The following is a 7,915-nucleotide window of genomic DNA, read 5'->3' as shown; positions in this document are numbered from 1 at the left end:
CAGGGTCACCGTTCATCTGGACCCTTCCGGCTCGGCGGGCGCTCATCTGCAGCGACCCCCGCAGGACCGCTCTCGGCCGCCCCGCACGGGCCATCAGATTTGAGGAGCTGCTTTTAGCGGTCAGGGGCTTGTGCTACACCTAACCATCTCTCGGTGCTCTGAAGCCCGCGCTGCCCAAGAAACAGTTTTGGGTTTTGTTGTTGTTTTTGTTTTTGTTGTTGTTGTTGTGTTTTAAGTCCTCAAAGCAGAAAAGCCGGAGTAGGAGAAGCAGATGGGCCCTGCGCGTGCGGAAATCGCCGGGGCTGGGGTTGACTCCCGCGGCTGCCGAACGGACTCTCCGGGGAAGACGGAAGATTTCTCATTGCTGGCGCTGGGTTTTTGTCGGGGGCTTAGGCCGGGGGTGTCTTTGGGTTTTGTGTTTATGGGCAGATTCATTCTGAGTCCTTCCTTAAGACCAAGCTAACCCCGTGCTCCCGGAAAAACACACAACACTGGCCACAACCATCACAACAAAAGGCGCCTCCCCGAAGTGAGTCTAAATGTACGCGGGACGGGTGGCGGCCGGACGTGGAGACGCACTTTTGTGCCTCTCTAATCTCGGGAGTCCATCTGGCCCCGGCGGGCGCGGGCGGGCGGGAGGGCGCGGAAGGGGGGGGCGGGAGGAGGGGAGCCGGGAGGGGCGCGCGCACGTACCCAAAGGCGCGGGCACGCGCGCCCGCTCTCCTTCACATTCACCTTGACTGCAGGGGGGCGGAGGATGGGACTACCTTCCCCCTCACCACCAGCCCTTCTCCCCACCCCACCCCCGCCGCTGTCCTGCCCAGACACTGCTAGGGGCTGGGAGGGAGGGATGCAGGGGAGGTGCAAAGGCTCTCGGGTCGCCGCAGCGGCCGGACAGCCGCGTGCTCTCCGCAGTGATGTCAACCGCATCCGCCGCAGCAACCCCCCCTCCATCCACTCCCACCTCCGGCCTCGCCCGCGCCGCGGTCCTCGGAAACCCCTGTCTGGCGCCTCCAGCCTGGGGACGAGAAGCAGGGGGAGTGCCGGTGTCCTGAGCCCCCCACTCCATTTGCAAAAGTGGGAGAGCCTGGGAGTGGACGAACCGTGGTGCCGCGGCTCCTGGGGCGGAGGAAGGGAAGGGGGGGGCGGTGGACCTGGGTGTAGGTTTGACGCCCAGGACTGCTGAAGGGAGTCTGCCCGGGACTGGTGCAGCCGGGGTTACGTTTAGGGGGCGTAGGGCACGCATCACTGCAGGTGCTGCGCTTGTGGGCACGGCAAAAGCGCCCCCTTCGCCCAGGATAGAAACGGATAAACGGAAGCGCGTGTGAGTGTGGGGGTGCGAATTGCCACCTCCAACCTTGGCTTTCCCGCTCTTCCGAGCGCTCCCACTTCTCACTTTCCCCAAATCCGCATTTTCCTTGGCACAGCTCTCCCGGAGCAAGAAGGAGAGGGAGGTACCCGGGGGCAGTGAGAATGACGTGTGCTGGTGCAGAGAGCGGGTGGGGGGCTGCGGGCTCCGCTCTGTGGACCGGCTCCTAATCCTCTTGTTTTCGGTACAGTCAGCAGATGTGGCTTCTTTTGGCTGAATAATCCGTTAAGGGAATAATAATTTTAAAAAGGAGATCGACCTCACCCAAAGAGGATGGCGAACGAGATTAGGGCTTGGTAAGGATAAATTAAAAGGCTCCAAATTCTGTCCCTCTCTGCCTTCCTCTCTACCCACCTCCCCCTCCCTTCACCACCCTCCCTTCCCCCCCTTCTTCCTCATCCCCCTGCAATCCGCACTCGACGCGAGTTCACGCGGAGGGCTGGATTTTCAGGCTGAACCGCAACTTGCGCTGCGCGTTATTATTATTCATCTGAGGGTGCTGCCGCCACAACCTTTGCCTCCTGCGCTCCTCTCCTTCCCCCCGGCCGCCGCCGCCAGCAGTGCAGTCCCTCCTGCACGCATGCTCTGGTTCACCAAAGGGAGATTCTGAATTTTTTATCATGCTCATGATCATCATCATGATGCTCCTTATCATGGTTATCATTTCCTCCTGCCAGGTGGAGCGACCACCAGCGCCTTCTCGCCACCCGCCCCTTCCCCAGCGCAGGAAGCAATTCGGGCCCGACCCCGGCGGCCGCTCCCTAGATGCGGGCTTCCTTTGCCTCTCCGCATCCCTCCCTCATTGATCTGCATGTATCTGTCTTGATCCCTTTATTCCAGTAGATCTATTGCCTTATTGTGGGCTGGCTGAAACGCTGCGGACTGCGACCAGTCTCTTAAAAAGAACAAAAAGAGGAAGACCTTGAGTGGACCCCAGGACAAAGCACTTTGGGCTCAACAAGAAGCGACGCGCGAAAGCGCTGGCTCCGAACGGGAGTGATCTCCGGTGCCCAAGAGCGCCCATCCAGTGTGCGGACCTCTGAGGGTATTCGGATTGAATTTTATGTATCCTTTTGGCATGCTTGAACAGTGACATTGTTGGGGAGGGGTAGGGTTTGGTTTGTTTCGTTTTTCTGGGAAAGCGAGCTGAATGGTGGGAGATCAGGTAGACTTAAGTTGGCTTTCCTGCTCCCCTGCCTCGCCTTCTCGAGATCCGGGTGTTGGAGAAGAGAGACTGGGAAGCAGAAGGCTTAGAAAAGAGTAGACACCGGAGATGTTGTCGGAGGGCTAAGGGAGGGCTAAGGGAAGGGTGAGGCGAGGGGTAGGTGAGTGGGGACGGGCCAGCTGGAGGAGGATTTCGAAAATAGGAGGTTTCTTTAAACCCGCCTTCGGGTTCACAGGATGAGTTTTGCTGGGGAGAATATGGTTGTCTGTCCATAGAAGCTCTGAGAAATTGATGAAAAATTGATATGTCCATGTACACACATAAGGAGGCGTCTGGATTTGTGTGTAAACAGAGTGGAGAGGTGGAGGAGGGCATGGAGGGAGGGGGCTTAAAATAATGTCTTATTATCCCTTTGGCTTTGGGGACTCTCATCCTCTGTCCCTCCCCCTTTCTTTGACCCAGGGATCCAGCTGCATTAGACACGAGTGACCTTTTAAATCTACGCCCACCCTTTACCTGGTAAAGCCCGTTGACAGTTTGGGGTGGGGTAGGGTGGGGTAAGGAGAGTGGTAGGGGTGTTTCGAAGACGTATATATATTCTCTCTCTCCCCCTCCCCTCCTCCCCTCTCTCCTCCCTCTTCCCTCCTCCCCTCTCCTCCCCTCCCCTCCGTCTCCTCCTCCCTCGCTCTCCCCCCATCACTCTTTCTCTTCCTCCCTCCCACCTCCCTCACTCCCTCCCTCCCTGCTGCATTTTGCATGAGCTATCTAGGTCATTAGCATTTTAGCGTATGCAAGACTTGACAAAGCTGATGAGGGGCCAGATGGGCCTCGCTCTTATGGGGTTTTTTTTTTCCCTTTTTTTCCCCCCTCTTTTCCTTTTTCCCCTCCACCACTTGGGACCTGAGCAAGAGGACTGCAGCAGGCGAGTTTCGGAAGGCTGCCTCCCCAGATCCCGGCCCGGAGCGCGGCAGCTCGCCCCTGCGGCACGCCCGGCCAGCCTGCGCCCGCACTCAGCCAGCGAGGTAAAGGCGGCGGCGGCGCGCCCTGCCCTGGCAGCCGCTGCCAAGCCCCCGCTGCCCTCCGCGTCCTGTGCCCTCGACTTCCTCCTCCTGGCCCCCTTCAGTTTACTGGGCTAAACTGAGGGTGAGAGATGGGTGGGTAGGGTTTGCTGTGCTGGGGCGAGGTGGGGTTGGTGGTGTTTTTTGTTTTTTGTTTTTCCATTGTCTGGAGCTGCAGGGAAGGCGAGGCGCGAGGAAGGGGCTAAGGGAGTCGGGGTAATTAACACGGGGGAGGCACCCCTCCGTCTCCCACTTCCACCCACACCCCCAACCCTCCACCCCCTCCGCTTTGCAGGAAAAAGCCTGGATCCGAAAGGATGGGGGAGAACAAAGAGCCTTTGGAAGACGTCGCTGTTATCTCATTGTCTGTGTGATTGGGGGAGCTGCGGTAGGGAGGATGCTGTGGTCCTGTTCTCCCTGCCTCCCCACCCCCATCCTTCTCCCCGCTGTCAGTGCGCACGCACGCGCGCTTCTTTTTACTTCTTTTTCCTTGTTTTCTCATTCCATCTTCTCCCCACCCCCCTCCCTTTCTTGCACCTGTCCTTCCTTCCTCAGGAGAAAGGCCTCTCTCTCCGTGTTCACAGCGGACCTTGATTTAAATGTCCATACAATTAAGGCACGCGGTGAATGCCAAGAATGGGGCTGGCTGAGCACCGTCGGTCCGCGAGGGCCCGCCGGGAAGGAGCCACAGAGCCGAGGCGCCCTCCGCAGAGCTCAGCGCCGCGGCTTGGGGCGGGAGGGGTCTCGGGCTTGCGCTGGCTAGGCTGCCCCAAACTGTAGCCCTTGGGATGGGGAGGTGTGCAGCTTGTGACAGACAGGGGGGCTTAGAGACGCAGACAGACTCAGGGAGAGAAGCCGATTCTGTGACAGAAACACAGATCTGGGCAAGCACAGATGTGATGGGGGGCGGGGGGGGTGCCTGTGAGCGCATTACGGAGTGCTTCTGTGTGCATATTTTTCTCTGGGCTGGGGGCGCATTGTATGTGGGTCGACACCTTCCATGGCTGTGTTTTTGTTCTGGGCTTAGCTTTTGGTTTGCCCTTTAAAAAAATAATCTGGCATCCAGAAGACTGGCAGTCTGTGCCAGGGCTTGGACTGCAGATATATTGTGTTCTCCTTGAGGTTGGGGGTGGGGGGGAGGAGGGTGGGTAGCCAGTTGGAAGGGAGGAGGGAGGTATTTGTCATTCTTTGCTGTAGAGCTGGGGGCACCTGACAAGCTTAAGGAAGTCATTGGGATATATGAGGAAGAAGGAACAAACTCCTGGAAGGTTCACAAGCTCCATCGGGGCTGAAAGCATGGCCAGGGCTCTTAGGAGCATCTCACTTCCTCCTTGCGGCTGTAATTGTAGTTTCAGGCAGAGATCCAGGAGATGCAGAGGAAGGGAGAGGCGCAATAACCTACATGTACCAAAGGGGGGAGGGAATGAATTCCTTCTTAAATCTGAACCGAAGGAAAAACAGAATGTGCACAAGTGTTTCTGAGGAAAGACTGTTTTGAAAGAGGCTGTCAGGGAATAGAAAGGGCTAGCCCTCCCTCATCCTGAAGAAGCTGCTTCCCAAATCAGGCCTTCCTCCCCAGCCCTAGATGGAGAGCAGCAGCTGGTCCTAGGGAGAACCCCTAGCTGCAGAGGATAGTGGCAAGACCTAAACTCATAAATTTCCAGGTGGAGAAAATGGTAGAGGCGCAGGTCCCTGCAGAGAAAGGAGGCCAAGAGCTGGATCTTCCCACCAGGAAGCCTGCTGCATCCCTTTCCCCACCCTTGGCAGAGGCCTGTCTTTGCAAGGCCAAGGCCATAAGGGATGCTTGGGATTTTAGTTTGATTCCTGACACATTAATCAAGGCCTAAAGGAGTCTTGGGTGAAGCTTGCTTGCTTTTCCTGCGCAAAGCCTCAGTCTAACCCACTTAGCAAATTAGTATTCAAGGATACCATGGAGCCCTAGCCTCATTTCTTCCCAAATACTTATTATTGAGTACCTACTATGTGCCAATCATTGTGTAATTATATCTTAGGTTCTTCCTTTGCCCTCCTAAAGGAGTGTCTGGAGTCAGGTGAGGCTAAGTGCGCTGTGCCCCCGCTAGATACTCCCAGAACCTTCTCTGTGGAAATGTACCACAACCTGCTCACCCCTGCAGAAGGTGGCAGCCTTCCTCATGCAAACTGCAGGCATGGTGCTATCCCTCAAGTCCCAGAAGGCAAGTTTGCCCAAAGGACCGAAAAGAGAGCAGTTTCTCCGGCCCCTGAGCCTTAGCCAACGTTGTCCTAAGAGGCAGCAAAAGCCAGGGCCTTCACAACAGACCAGCCTCCAAATGGAGCCTCCGTGGGGTGTAAATACCCTTGCCTCCCCCCTCCCTCTTCCCTAAGAAGGCTGCTCTTGTGTTGAGGGTGGGGGAGCACGGTTTAAGCCTCCGATGACCAACCCTTTGCCCCACGGTTGTCCGAGATAGTGAGATTTGTCTCTGTAATTGCTTCCCCATGAGTCCATCAGACATGGCTGTACCCTTCCACTGATGCGCCTGCCCGGCAGTACAGTCTCCAGCTGCCTCCCCCCGCCCCCAAGTAATGGGCCTTTTAGGTGGAAACCTAACACGCTTCTCCCTGAGAGCTCAAACCACAGGCACCATGGACAAGGCCCGCCAGGTTCCTGCAGCTGAAAAACTAGGCAGGGAGGGGCTTATTTTTTATTACTTATGTAAACTCTTGTTTCAGAAAGCTTTAATGGGTGTGGGAGTGTTCTAGGTTTGCTGGTCTGTGTGCTTGGGTGTGGGGGTTTTCCTGTGTTCACCAGGTCTCATTATGAAATGTATTGTTATGTGGGGCTTTAATGGCCGAAATGGCAGAGATGAATGCACCACTCTGCCCCTGGTGTAATTTCAAGGCCCCTTTTGTGTTCACCAAATAGAGGCATCCGAGTGAAGGTCAGTCCTAGCTCCTTCCCTTCTGCTATATTCAGGGCCTGTTTATACCTAGTGATACTTACATAAGAAAACTGATGATTTTATGCCCTTCTAAGGCATTTCTTTAACTCTCAACATCATCTGCTTGCTTGTCTACTCGAGCCCCTCTAGTTACATCCTCTGCCTTAAATGAAGGGAAAAATATATGATTGTTAAAAGATGGGACATGTTGAGGCAGTTTGCTGACTGAATATGCCAAGAAGGCCCCCATGAGTCCACACACATCACCATCATTATGGTCTTCGTGACTGTGGGAGTTCATATGTCCCTCGAGGTGACTGCACCAGATATATTAAGATGGATTTAGAAATGTTATCAAAGGAAAAATCGGTAATATTATTCTTTCTCCTGCCAGAGACGGCCCAGGCCCAGATCTCTGTTTAAGCAGAAAAGAAACTGATCTTTTAACAAAAGCTAAGGTAAATTCCTCTATCATTTCTATCACCAAAGGGGTGGGGAGCAGGGACAGTCTTTGTGGCTTAGCCAGAGAAATGAATAACTGGGTAGAGTTGCTTTCCCAGCAGGCATATGCCCATACACACACGTATGTACATACATTTTCTCTCATAACCATATCCATTGCTTACATTTATAGAAAAGCATTTAACCACACACACACACACACACACACACACACACACACACACACACATCTATCCATCTATCCATCTACACTGTCTGCACAGGGAGATAATTTTCTCTTTCCTTCTACTGAACTTACATAATACCCCCACCCCTTGTTCCAACCTTAGAATGGAGTCCTCTGGGGGCAGCTGCAAAGCACTCTCCCTAGGACAGATGGAGCCTCCCCTCCTCATCTACTCTGTGGGTGGTTTTAGAGCCCCATGAGTCAACTGGGACTGAGGGCTGTGCTGGTGGTATGTGCGTGTGAGGCTTCCCTGGCTGATGGACGGCGATGAGTATGTCAATAACAACAATTATGAGAATTATGATACCTAATAAAGATTTTTTTTTCTTCCAAGTCCCATCTATAATTCTTTCATTCGGGTGTTTTTGCCAAGTCTTACCCCATTTGACTCCAGTTAAAAACAACAACAACAAAACCTAATTGCATCTCCAATGTAGACCTAGAACAAGAAAAAGGACTTCAAATGGGATTCGGTCCAGTCCATGTGTGCTGCTTTGTGCCACCTTATCCGGATGCTGGGGGCCTGGAGAGATCTGCACCAAATTTAGATGGCCTGGAAAAAATGCAGGCCTGACTGAGAGCAAAAAATGTGCCAGGTCAGAAATGAAGTGTCAGCAGCTCTCAATAGGTTCACCTTTTCCTTTTCTTACCATTCTCCCTTTTGTGTTAAGATAGAAATGTTTGCCCCCGAAAAATGAGGACCTGGGCCATGGCTGC

General features: G+C 54.4%; 1 long non-coding RNA gene across 5 annotated transcripts; it reads left to right on the top strand.

The window, feature by feature from the left end:
- Positions 1–731: 731 nt before the first annotated feature.
- LOC116622606 lies at positions 732–7,531 on the top strand. Of its 5 annotated transcripts, none has more exons than XR_004297593.1 (6): positions 732–1,454; positions 1,560–1,665; positions 2,210–2,414; positions 2,997–3,053; positions 3,440–3,556; positions 3,888–7,531. It is a non-coding gene; the product is annotated as an uncharacterized LOC116622606 (long non-coding RNA). The 5 variants fall into 5 exon arrangements; XR_004297596.1 differs by having other exon boundaries at positions 734–1,665; positions 3,888–3,980; positions 6,905–7,531; XR_004297595.1 differs by having other exon boundaries at positions 735–1,665; positions 2,213–2,414.
- The last annotated feature ends 384 nt before the right edge of the window (positions 7,532–7,915 follow it).

This window comes from Phoca vitulina, unplaced genomic scaffold (genome assembly GCF_004348235.1).
Source record: "Phoca vitulina isolate PV1807 unplaced genomic scaffold, GSC_HSeal_1.0 scaffold53, whole genome shotgun sequence".
Classification (NCBI taxonomy): Eukaryota; Metazoa; Chordata; class Mammalia; order Carnivora; family Phocidae; genus Phoca; species Phoca vitulina.
This window is presented reverse-complemented; position numbering and strand designations above follow the sequence as displayed.